A 13,975-nucleotide genomic window follows, 5' to 3' on the forward strand; every position below is an offset into this window, starting at 1 on the left:
CCTACCTCCTACCACACCTGTCCTTTGAGGGTAGAATGACACCCCTCTACTCAATGATGAACATTCTCACCAGGTCATATCTTTCACATCCAGTGATTCTGAACTTCTGTAAATCATTATCCAATGACCACTGGACATCCCCTACCACCCAATTCCTCATTCCCATCCCCCTTGACACTTCTCCCCAAAACTTCATTCTAACTCAACCCAACCTTCTTACAGACCTCCAGAATGCCTGTTCTATAGGCAACAAGCTTACCTTCATCTTAAATGTATTCCTCTCCCACTCCATCCTTCTACTAGCTCATACTGAAACCTGGCTTCCCCCTGATGGCACAGCCTTCCCGGACACCCTTTCCAGTAATAGCTATACCTTCACTCATTCTTCTCAGATCACTGACTGAGGAGGAGAAGTTGGAATATTCCTTGCTCCCTATTACCACTTCAAGGTTCCTTTCTTCCCCCATCACTCAGTGATGGAAGGTTCATGCTATTCATATCTACTATCCAATCAAAATCCTGGTAGTTGTTGTCCACAGACCCCTAAATCCTTCTTCAATGAGGTTCATACTTGGCTTAAAATTTTTTCCCCTCCCCATCTCCTGCCTTCATAATAGGTGACTTCAACAACATATTAATTCTCTCTCACATACTCTAATCATTTAGTGCCTCAACCTACTCACCTCCCATGATCTACTCCTCCACCCTGTATCAGCCACATATAGATATACCCTTGATATCTTGCCATGAAAGTTATCACCTCCAAGTTCAAGATTTCTGAAATCCCCCTATTTAGTTACAATGTATTGGCTTTTCACTTCTCCCTCTGCTTTCCTTACATAATCCGCACCATTACCTCCAATCCCTTGACACCTCAGTTCTCTCCCAAACCATCTCCCCTACACTAGCCACTCTCTCCTCTTCTTCCCATCTTGATGCTTTAGTGAACTAATTCAACTCTACAGTGCCACAATGTCCTCTCTTACATGCCTAGTCCCCTTATCATATCACCAATTATGCCCAAATAAGCCTCAGTCTTGAATCACTTATCACCTTTGCACCTATGTGCTGCTTAATGAAGATGGAGAAAATCATGCAACCATTTTGACTGGGTCCACTACAAATTTATTTTACGTAACCTCAACTGGGCCCTCACTGCTGCTAGGCAATCCTACTATGTCTCCTTAATCAACTCACTATCCCACTTTCCACAGTGGCTTTTTTAAACCTTTTCATCCCTTCTCAAATCTCCCATGGGTTCCCCTTACCCCAGCTGAGAGCCTTGTTTGATATTTTATAGAAAAAAAAATGAGGTCATTTTCCCTGAACTACTTCTTCTTCCTTCTTCCTCATCTCCTATCACTTAGGTGCCTTCTTCCACTTTCCAATCTTTCACTTCTGTTTCACATGATGAAGTGGCCTTACTCCTCACAAAAGGCAATCCCCTCTACTGCTCAAGTGATCCCATTTTATTGTCTCCTCCAACAGATTGACCCCTCTTTATCTCCACTCTTTTACTTATTTTCAATCTCTCCCTCTCTACTTATTCATTCTCTACTTCCCACAAGCATGCCTATGTCTCCTCTATCCTAAAAAAGACCCTCACTTCATCCTTTCATCCCTGCCAACAATAACCCTATATCTCTTCTGTGCTTTGTAGCCCAGACTCCTAGAAAAGGCTGTTTACAGATGCCTCCACTTTCTCTCCTCTAACTCTCTTCTAAACCCTTTACAATCTGGCTTCTAACCTTATCACTCCAGCAAAACTGCTCTTTCCAAAGTTACTAATGATTTCTTAGTTGCCAGATCCAATGATCTTTTCTTAGTCCTCACTCCCCTTGACCTCTCTGCAGTTTTTGATGCTGTTGATCACTCTCTCCTCCTTGATAATCTCTTTTCTAAAGGTTTTCAGGATACCATTCTTTCCTGGTTTCCCTCCTACCTATCTGACTACTCCTCTATTTCCTTTGCTAGATTCTCATCCAGATCAAGACTTCTAAATGTAGGTGCCCTTAGGGGTTATAACCTGGGACCTCTCCTTTTCTTTCTCCATAGTACTTCCCTTGGTGATCACATCATTTCCCATGGATTTAATTACCATCTCTATGATGATTATTCTCAAATCTATCTACCTATACTGTCTCAACTGCACTGCTGACTTCCAATCTCATATCTCCAACTGCCTTTGAGACATCTCAAACTGAATGTCTGGTAAACATTTTAAACTCAATATGTCCGAAACAGAACTCATCTTTCCCTTTCAAAGACTCCCTGTGTCTTACCTTCCCTACTACTAAATAAAGCATCACCATCCTTCTAGTCCCTCAGGCACACAACCTACGAGACATTCTGGATTCCTCACTGTCTCTTACCACCCCAGCCCACCCCCATATCCAAGCTGTTGCCAGTGCCTGCTGGTTTCAATTTTGCAATATCTCTCCTCTGAAACTGGCACCATTTTAATGCAGACCCCTATCAGCTCATGCCTTGATTACTGCAATATCCTTCTGGTGGATCTGCCTGCCTTAATGTGATTTTCCTAAAACATAGGTCCAATCTTGTCACCACCACTGCCATACACACACACACACACACACCCCACTACCACTCAATAAACTCCAGCAGCTTCCTATTGCCTCCAGGAGAAAATACAAAATGCTCTGTTTGGCATTCAAAGTCCTTACCTCCTCTTACCTTTTCCAGTTTTCTTATATTTTATTCCCTGAAACACTCTTTGATCCAGCAACACTCGTCTCGTAGCTGTTTCATGAACAAGACACTCCATCTGCCGGCTTTGGACATTTGCTCTGGCTATGTGATGTGCCTGAAAGTCTCTAACTCCTTCCCTCCAACTATTGACCTCCCTGACTTCCTTAGTCTTAAAATCTCTCCTTCTATAGGAAGTCTTTCCCAACACTTTTTAATTCCAGTAACTTCTTTCAGTTAATTAGTTCCTATTTATCCTGCATATAGCTTGCTATGTCTATATTTGTTTACACATCTTCTTCCTCATTAGATTGTAAACTCCCTGAGGGCAGGTACTATCTTGTGCCTTTTTTTATATCCCCAGTACTTAGCATAGTGTTTGGAACATTTGTTATTATTCAGTTGTTTCAATCAAGTTTGACTCTTCATAATCCGATTTGGGATTTTCTTGTCAAAGATACTGGAGTGGTTTGCCGTTTCCTTCTCCAGCTCATTTTACAGATGAGGAAACTGAGGCAAACAGGGTTAAGTGACTTGCCTAGGGTCACATAGCTAGTAAGTGTCTGAGGCCAGATTGATGGGTCTTCCTGACTTCAGGCCCAGCACCCTATCCGCTGTACTACCTAGCTGCCAGCTTGGCACACAGTAGGCACTTAATAAATGTTTATTGATTGATTGATCACTCCCTTAAAAGAATTTGGAGATTGAGGCATACTGCATATGACATTTCTTGAATGTGTTTCAGTTAGATCTCTTCATTTAGATTACAGTTATCCCTTCCACAATTTTCTCCGTCATAGTTTTGCTATATTGCATGTTGGCATAAGAAAATAGATGGGAATTTGGGAGGAGTTTTGCAGAAGTCGCATATCATGAGAAGGCCAGCAGATGACACAGAAAAAGTTTGGAAACTCAGAAATGCATAAAATATATGTATAGTATTGTATAATATAGCCTATGACCAAATACTTAACCCAAATTTTACAATAAATTATCATAAACACCCCATAAAAGAAAAAAGAAAAAAAAAGTCAGACTTCTACTCTGATTTGAAAGGAAGGCCGAAAAACTTTACATAGATTTCCTATTTTCTCAGGGGTGTTGTGCCCTTAACCCCTGTGATATGAAAGGGATAATTGCATTTCCTTCGGTTTATTTTTTGTTTATGTTTTGTGCTCTCATGTTGGTTTTTACTGTATTAGAATAGTCTGGCTATTAATATAGTGCATTTTCAATCTAGTGTATTTGTATTTATTTCATACAAATCCATCGGGCGTTTGCCAAATGTTAATCCTTAATTTGCACAGGATTAAACACAAAAACAAGTTGTCTACTTTATGAAAACAGAAAAATAAAATGGCAGTAGATTTGAAGCTGGTAGCAAGAAGAATTAATGGTAAAATAGTGAACCATCCAGGTATCTCTTTCCTTAAAGGTGCAGTGCCACTTGACGTAGGCTATCTCTCTCCTTCAGTAATTATAGAACCAAGTGATCTGAGAAAGAAAAAGCAATCCCAGATTACCTTCTTTGTGTGTCCGTTGAACGTCTTGTACTAGTTTAAATTATATCAAGGTAAAATACCTGAAAGCTCACAGCAGTAGCAATGTCAATTTAGTAGTCTACATTTATCTTTGCTTCTGAGAAATTCAACAACACCCTGGAATCTTCAAACCATCCTCAGTTAAGTCATGCTTCATAGATGTCTTTGTGAAGTACACACATTGAGATTCCTTACTTCTTAATATTCTCACTATTTCCATAGTCTTCTGGACAAAATAAAGGAAAACCACTCAAAGGCCAAACTTGGCCATATGTTTCCCTAAATCCAAGATTGCAAGGGTAAGACATGCTCAGTAGCAAGGAATACTCACTATTTACTGTCTGCCCTAAACAAAGTGATGTTATTGATCTACATCCCTTGTGCCAATATCTTTGAAGTTTCACCCTCATCATCTTGTTGATGGCATTGTGTGGATTAGTTCTGGATTCCTTCTTGTATTATCAGTGAAAGAGGTTAATAATATAATTTGTGGCCATGAAACATAAGCTTCTTTGTCCACATCGAGGTTAAATTTGTGTGTGACCTTAGTTTCTGTGGCATAGTTCATATATAGCCGCAAAGTCCAAAATGAGTGTCCTCTGATATTCAAGTTGGATTGCTCTGTTTAATAAAATTTCATTTAGAAAAATAAAAGAAATACTTCACTGTGGTGAAAAGAAATAAATTTCCAGAGTTTTAAAAATTTATATGAACTGAATAATTGTGGAACTAAAAGGGAAGAGCCAATTATTTGATGTTTCTAAGGTTTTAGCCCTAAAATTCTGTTTTTTTTTAAATTCATCCTTTATACTATCTTTTCCTAGAAGAACACTTTTTTAAAAAAAAGTTCTTATAGTCCCTGGGGCCTTATATTATATCAAAAAACAGCTTTCTCCCACTGGGTAGAGAAGACCATATACTTAGTAAATTTTTTTTCATTCACTCAACAATTGTTTGTGGAAAATTACAGAGGCAATAAAATATATCATGATTTTAACTATCTACTGTGTACAGACCACTGTACTAGTTGTTGGGGAAGTAGAAAGTTTATCTAAGATAAAGTCACTTACAGTTCAATAGAGGAATACAGAAACACAGATTGCTATCTACTATATTATCACATGTCTTACAAAGTTATAAACACGAGGAGGACAGTCTTTACTAGAGCCATAACGAAGACAAGGTGTGTATGGGATATTCAAGGAAAATTAGCCCCTCTGGTAAGAGGGCTTCCTAAGCCTTTAAAAGGACTGCTCATCCACCTTTGGTGTCCACCTGCCACCCAACGCTCACCTGTGGCTCCAAGAGCTGTAGGGTGCCCAGCAACCATGCCTCAGTCAAACCATCTTGGCAGACAGGCTAAACCAGGTTGAGGGTAACTGACAGACCTCAAACCTGTTGGCAAGGTAGGGGGATGACTACCCTAAGCATGTGAAGACTTTCCCCAGTGGAATAGGCAGATGAGAGCAATTTGTTTCGATGGGTCATGAGGCAGCTGGAGCAGACACTGTGGAGTGCTTAGAGCTTGATCTGACATGGAAGACACCAAGGTCATCCACTGCATACTGGGACATCATGAGTCATCTTGACTTTTGTCTTGCCACTAAACTTTGATGACTTTGGAAGAGAGAGTGAAGCTGAAGACTTTTTACAAATCTGTCTCACTTAAATCCAGTTCACAGATGAGTCAATAAATCACCCATACTATTTTAATATTTTACCATATTATAATTTTACAATTTAATCTGCCTTGAAGGCCTTGAAGTGGAGACAGTGAATGACACAGCTGCCGGTGTGGATAGTTGGGAGCTCTAGCCACAACCCTTTATACAGGTGATCTTGAGGGAACTGGGTTGTCTTCTCACTGGACTGAAATAGCAGTGGGATTCAGCAGCCCCCTGGGTTTCTGATTGACTTTTTTTAAGGACCACACTGCTTACCTCCTGTGTAGGTAAGAAGAAGAGGTGAGAAAAAGATCCCAAAAAATTGTCTGCTTCACTTGACCCTGGCCTGCTTACTACAGTAGACAGGGATCTTACCCTGTAGTCAAAACAAACAAACAAAAAAAATGTTTAAAACCTTTGCAAAGATGATTCCACTCACCATTGGTACATGAAAAGTGCACATGAAATCCAGTAGACCTGAAAGATGAATAGCTCTTGTTGCAAGAGAACTCAGCAGCTACCCATTAAAATAGCTGCCCTGAGTGAAGCAAAGCTGACAAATAAAGGCCAGCTTACTGAAGCTGGCATTGGATACATGTTTCTGGAATGTATGGGGAGCACCATGAAGGTGGTGCAGGTTTTATGATCAAAACTAATATAGTCAACAAGCTTATATGCCTCCCAAAAGGAGTAAATGACAGACTCATGACGATGTGACTGCTGCTTGCAGGAAAGCTCCATGCTGCCATCATCAGTGCATATGCGCACACCATGATGAAGGTCAAATAAAGGTCGAAGGAGGTCAAAGAAAAAATTTATGGAGACCTGGAGACACTCGTCATCAATGTGCCAAAAGATTATAATTATGAATTATAATTATAAATTATAATTATAAGGCTTATAATTCTGGGTAACTTCAACAGCAGAGTAGCCACAGACTATCAGACTTGGCAAGGAATCATTGGGAGAAATGGAATCAGGAAGAGAAACAGTAATAGTTTCTCATGTGTCTCATGACTTCATCACCAACACAGTCTTCTGTTTACCTAGGTGCATCAAAACACCGTGGATACACCCTTACACCAAGCCCTGGCATTTAATAGACGACATCATGGTAAGAAGAGACAGACAGGATATGGACGTGACAAAGGCAACTGCAGAGTGCTGGTCTGAGACTTATCTTCTCTGAGCTAAACATTCCCAGTCAACAAAAGCAAGGGCCCCAAGGCAAGATGACTATCAGGAGACTCAAGGACGACAGATTAGAGTACTTTTCTTTGTGTGAACAGTTCTTTGCTAACTTGGAAGGAAAGCTGAGCCAACACAAATCTTGAAACAGTGGAACAAAAAAGGAGTGGACTGCTTTCAGAGATTTGGTGTACAGCATTGCATTTGCTCATCTGGGCCACAACACTTGCAAATATCAGGATTGGTTTGATAAAAATGATGGGGAAATCCAGAAGCTATTACATGAAAAATGAGAAGTCAGTGGGGTTTGCCAGCAGGACAGTTCATCAGTCTGTAAGAAGGCAGTATTTAACTCCATCAAAAAGTAAAGTGCAAGAAAAGCTCAGAGAGATGCAGGATTCTTGGGTCAGTAAGCAGATAAGATTCAGCTTTACCTGATAGTAACAACACAAAGTGTTTCTACAATGCCCTGAAGGGTATTTATGGACCAAAGACCTTTGGTGCCCTCATCTACTCAGCACTGATGGAGTCACATGATCAGCGATAAGGACATGATCCTAGAGAGATGGGCTGAACACTTCCATAGTGTTCTCAACAGACCATCGTCAATCAATGCTGAAGCCACTGACCATTTACGTTGGGTTGAAGTCAATCCTTCTCTAGCTGAACTTCCTCTTGTATGGCAAAGCATCCAGCACTGACTCTATCCCAGCAGAGATCAGCAAAGCAGGGGTTCACCACTCATACAGAAGCTGACTGAAATCTTACAAGTTATATGGCAAGAGGAAGTTACCCCCCAGGAGATGAAGGGTATCACCATTATCCATCTTTATAAGGAAAAAGGAAACAGGTTATCCTGTGATAATCACCAAGCAGTCTGTCTCTTAGTCATTACCGGTAAAATTCTTTCCAGAACCCTCCTTAATAGGCTGATGCTTCACCTAGAAGACAGTCATTTACCCCAAGAGCCAGTATGCTTCAGAAAGGGATGGGGAATGGTAGACTTAGTGTTTACTGCCCACAACTCCAGGGGAAATTCCAGGAGCAGAGCAAAGGTCTGTTCACAAAGTTCATCTACCTGGCCAAGGCCTTTGATACTGTCTGTGGAGAGGGCTTGTGGAAGATATGGCAAAATTTGGTTGCCTGGGGAAGTTCATTAATATTATATGCCAGTTTCATGATGGCAAGCTGGCATGGGTTCTGGATAAAAGATATTGCTCTCATGCTTTCTCAGTCACCAATGAAGTGAAGCAGAGTTGTGTGCTTGCTCCAGTGCATTTTAGCATGATCTTTTCAGGGATGTCATCAGATGCCTTCAACAAGAATGCAAACACCATCAAGGTCACTAATGTAATAACTTGAAAAAACTACCAGCCAAGACTAAAGTGGAGGGAGAGTTGGTGAATGACTTTTTGCTCATAGATAATTGTACACTTGATGAAGCGTCTGAGGCTGAGATGTAATTCTCTGCTGCTTGTGTTAATTATAGCCTAACAATTAGCATCAAGAAACAGAGGTTCTCCATCAGCAAGCACCACACCACTCACAGGTTGAACCATCAGTTGCAGTGAATGGAGAAATTTTAAATGCTAGGGATGAGTTCACTTACCTTGGCAGTATACTTTCCAAAGATATACATGTAGATTATGAGGTTGACACACATACTGCTGGAGATAGCTCAATGTTTGGGAAGCTCCAAAGGAAAGTTCAGGAGAAAAGAGGTAGTAGACTACCTACCAAACTGAAAATCTAGAGGCCATTGTGCTGACCTCATTGTCATATGCCTGTGAAACTTGGGTAGTCTACCAGCACCATTCCAAGAAACTGAATCATTTCCTTTTGAATTGTCTTAGGAAGATTCTGAAGATCACCTGGCAAGACAAGATACTGAACACACTGAGGTCCTTTCTCTAGATAAACTGCCAAGCATTCAAACTCTACTGCAGCAAGCATAACTTTGATGGGCTGGCCACATTGTTCAAATGTCAATTGTACATTTGCCTAAAAGACTATTTTATGGAGAACTCACACAAGGCAAGTGCTTACATAGAGGTCAGAATAAGTGGTACAAGAACCCTCTCCAGGTCTTTCAGAAGAACTTTGGAATCACTTGTGAGATATGGTAGACACTAGAAAGGCCCACCCAGCATGCTATGCCTGCATCAAAGAAGGCACTGTGCTCTATGAGCAAAGCGGAATCGTAATAACTCAAAAGAAACATGGGATGTACACATCTCAATACAGTCTTATTCCAAATGTTCAAATGGCATATTTGCACCTGACTTATGGTAGAGCCTTCTGAGCTCAAATTGGTCCAACTTGCCACAGTAAAAATCATTGTACCTTGACCTCAACATCATGATGTCATTCTAGTCTTCTTCGAGTATGAAGGACAAACAACTAAGACAAGAAAGCCAGAACTTTGTCCCAAATGCTGACACATTGGGGTAAGGGAGGGTTGCGGTCTGTAAACTCTCATCCCTATACCTTGTGCTTGGTACCTCCTGGTCTTCTGCCACTCACTCCTAACCTTTTCTGGGTTGTATGGTGGAGGTGTCAGGGAATGAAAGCAAGAAAAAGGATCCAGGCTGCTGCTATCCCTCACAACTGAACCAAAAGCCCAGATTATCTCTCATGGGACACAGCTAACTTCACTCCCCAAACTCCTGCAAGTTGGTGTCCCTCCTCCTGTCTATCACCTCCTAAAAAAATAGATAGATAGATAGATAGATAGATAGATAGATAGATAGATAGATAGATAGATAGATAAAAATAATTTCTTCTAAGTGCCAGGACTCCTAGATAAGGCTTTCATCCTAACAAAAGGGCAGGGAGAGAACAAGAACAGGAAAAGCTTTACTGGGAAGGTAGTATTTTCATTGGATTATGAAGAATAGGTAGGCATTAAAAAATTAAGAAGAGAATACCTTCCAGGCAAAGGCAACTGTCAAAGAAAGAGCAAGAAGTCATTACAACAAACATTAATTGAATAAAGTCAAAATATCTTTTTTTTTTAAGTTTAAAATGTTCAGTGCCCCCAAAACACAGAGTATTCCAGTTCGACTGAGGAGTAAAGCAAATTGAAGAAAGCAACATGAAAGAGAAAGTTAGAAAGGTGGAATTGAGTGCGAGGGACAGAGGAGTTTGAATTTTGCTCAGTAAACAATAGCGAGTACAAGACCTTTTTTTTTTGAACCAGAAGTGAAATCAGATGAACTTGTTGTTTGTTCTTTGTTTCAAAGAGGACCAATGACATCAAAGGGTGATGTCTTGACTTGTGCATGAATCGGATTTAAGTGAGGCAGAGTTGCACAAAGTCCTTAACCTCACTCTCTTCCAGAGTCATCAAAGTCTAGTGGCAAGACAAAAGTCAAGATTGGCAATGGCCTTGGATGCAGTGGGTGATGCAGTGGATGACCTTGGTGTCTCCAATGTCTGACTAAGCTCCTTAATTTTAAATATATTTCTAGTTAGGACATTTATTGTTGAAAAGAGTTTACTCATTTTTTAAAAGATTTTATTACAGAATTGATCTTCAAGCTGTTATTTATACAAGTCCTAATATTTCTATTTTTCAGATCAATAATCAAGTTCTTTAAAGTTCCTTAATCAAAATTTGTATGCTGTGCATTTTGAAAAGGTTTTCATATGCATATTTACATCCTAAACCTTAACGACTTCTTCCTAACTTTTATTGCTGCTGGAGTGAAGTTTTAAGCATCATTATGGTGGCCATATTCCTTTTCAAAACTGCTGTTAAAATAACAAAAGAATTTACAACTTAAACAATTAGAGTAAAAGTCATCTAAACTAGCAGCAACTTCACAAAAAGAAAGAAATGGGATTTTCCTTTCTTCTTTTCTTTTATACAACTGTGCTCAGTTGGAATGCATAGATAAAGCCTGAAGCCAAGGGGTGGGTGTGAGGAGTGGGGGGAAAGGGAAGCAAAAGCTTCAAAGACTTCAAAGAATTAATTAGCTGAGAGCATAGTTTCAGGTTCTCCAGGGATTGTAAACCACAAGTGATTATTCTGAAGTAGAACTGTCATATTTGGTCATATTTGTGAACATAAACTTGGGCTTTCTTTCATTAGTCAACAGAAATCAAAGAGCGTTCTGACACCCCAACAATCTTGCAGAATTTATGTACTTGCTTCTCAAAATCTGCCTCATCAACCTTCACCTGGTTGAATTTTAGAAAAATGGTCCTGATTCAGTAATCTAAGTGTTGAAGGCATTTTTTGATAAGACAGAAATCATGAGAACTGATGAGAAGTGTTAACAAAGGATTTGCAATCCTCTGCAGGATGTTTGTTGCATTTTATACCATACAGCACAGTAAGTTCAAATTTTATACCTGAATGTGACCTGAATATTTAATGCAATTTGAGTATGAAAGGTCACATTATAAAATAAGTAAATAGAAGTAAATCAACCATCTTTGACTGCAATAGCTAGGGGTAGCATTGGGTTTTTTGGTTTTTTTATTTAAATTTGTATTGACATGTTTTTACATTACCTTTAATTTGCAATCTTCCCTCCCCAGTTCCCAATATACAACACCCTCCACCGCTCTGAAAGTCATCTCTTATTACAAGGAATAAAAAGGAGAAGAAAAAACACAGTTCACCAAAACTAGCTATCACATCAATGAGGTTTGACACTATATATATGGTATTCTACAGCTTATTTCTGCAAAGAATATGTGAAAAAAGTACATGTTTATACCTCTTCTTTGTGGGCCAAGTATGATAATCATAATTATAGCCTCAGTTTTGATTGTTTTGTTGTTGTTCTTTCCATTTCCATTGTTGAAATAATTGTGTATATTGTTTTCCTAATTCTGTTTACATCACTTTGTATCAGTTCAGATTAGTTTGTCCCATACTTCTCTGTATTGCTGATATTTCTTACAGCATAGTAATATTCCATGACATTGATATACCACAATTTATTTAGCCATCCCCTAATCAATCAACATCTATGATACTTTATTTCTAGTTCTTTGCTACTACAAAAAAATGCTGCTATAAATATTTTGATGTCTGAGGCTTTTCTTTCTGTTTGACCTTTTGGGATACATTCCTAGTAGTGGGATCCCTGAATAAGAGGGCATGTACAAATTTTAGTCTCTTTTTGGCATAGTCCCAAATTGCCTTCAAGACTTATTGGAAGAATCCAGAGTTCTACCATCAGTATATTAGTGTGCCTATGTTTCCATAACTCCTTTATCACTATTTCAATATTTGGTCATCATCGCCAATTTCCTGGGAATGAAGTGAAAACTCAATTGCTTCTATTTGCATTTCTCTTATTAGTGATTTAGAACATTCTTTGATAAGATTGTTAATTGTTTGCAGCTCTCCTTTTGAAAACTGTTCATATTTTTTAACCATTTTTGGAGAATTTGGAAATATCTCTTGGTTTTCCGTACTTTTGTTAGTCCCGCACTTATCTTGGATATCAGATCCTTATCAGAGATATTTGGCATGACTTTTTTTTTCCCAATCATCTACTACTTTCTTATCTTAGTAATACCATTTTTGCTTAAAATTTTTTCAACTTCATGGAAACAAAATTATTTTATCTTTTACCCCTTCCAATAGAAATGATTATGAAAGCTAAGCTCCATGAGAGAACTTTTACTATTAAGCTCTTACAGATGTTATCTTTGAAAATCAAGACTTTTAAAAGCACTTTTGCGTGTTTTTTTTTTCTTGTCTGTGAGAAAGACATGCCACAGAGATTGACATTAAGAAAAGAACATCAAATGAAAAACAAAAACAACTTTTCAAGTTCTTTATAGTAACTTCCTTTCAATGTCCTGAACTTTGTAATTCATGGTCTATTTCTAGTGTCAGTTTCTCTATTCTCATTTACTTCTCTCTTCATTTCCATTCTTCGAGAATTCTTCAAATCATAAGATTAACTTTCAAGACCCGACTAATTTATGTGAGTGATCCCCTATAAACCTTAGCAATTTTTTCTTCTTGTCTAGATGTGCTCTGAATTTCAGATGTTTTTCTATACGATATTTATTTTCTCTCATTATATGTATGCTTCATCTTTACCTAAATTGGGGCTATCTTTTCCTGTCCTATTCAATTTATGCTACACATTAACTGTTATCTAGCTGCACTACATTCTTTTACCAATTTTGTATACATAAATATTATTTTAGTTTAGCTCGAGAATAAATAATTACCTATTCTGCTCAACACTATATGCAAGAATTGAACCCCAGGTATGAAATCTATAACACAACCTAAAGAGAATATTTTATACTTAAATGTGAAAATTAACATTTTAAATAAGTAAAAACATACATATTAGTAAAATAAGTAAATCAAGTGGATTCAGTAAGATGTAAATCAATTATACAAAAATCTAAAAGTAAAAACAATGGTGATATGGAATTTCTGTTACTTAAAGAAATGTAATTACTATAAGAATGATGAGCAGGATGCTCAAAGAAAAGCCTAGAAAGGCTTGCATGGGCTGATGTAAAGTAACAGCAATATTATAAGATGATCAGCTATGAATGACTTAGCTATTCTCAGCAATACAGCCATCCAAGACAACTACGAAGGACTTATGATGAAAAATACTTTCTATCCACATAGAAAGAACTGGTGGTGTCTGAACACAGATTGAAGTATGTTTTTTTTTAACCTTATTTTTCTTGAGGGTTTTTTTTTTTGGTCTATGTTTTCTTTCATTATGGATATGTTTTGCATGACTACATGTATATAACCTGTATCAAATTGCTTGCCTTTTCAATAAGGGTGTGGGGAAAGAGGAAGATAGAGAATTTGGAACTCAGATTTTAAAATGAATGTTAAAAAATGTTTTTACATGTAACTGGGGAAAAAGAAAA

This window comes from Phascolarctos cinereus, unplaced genomic scaffold, assembly GCF_003287225.1.
Source record: "Phascolarctos cinereus isolate Bilbo 61053 unplaced genomic scaffold, phaCin_HiC Scaffold_726;HRSCAF=1367, whole genome shotgun sequence".
In the NCBI taxonomy this organism is placed as follows: domain Eukaryota; kingdom Metazoa; phylum Chordata; class Mammalia; order Diprotodontia; family Phascolarctidae; genus Phascolarctos; species Phascolarctos cinereus.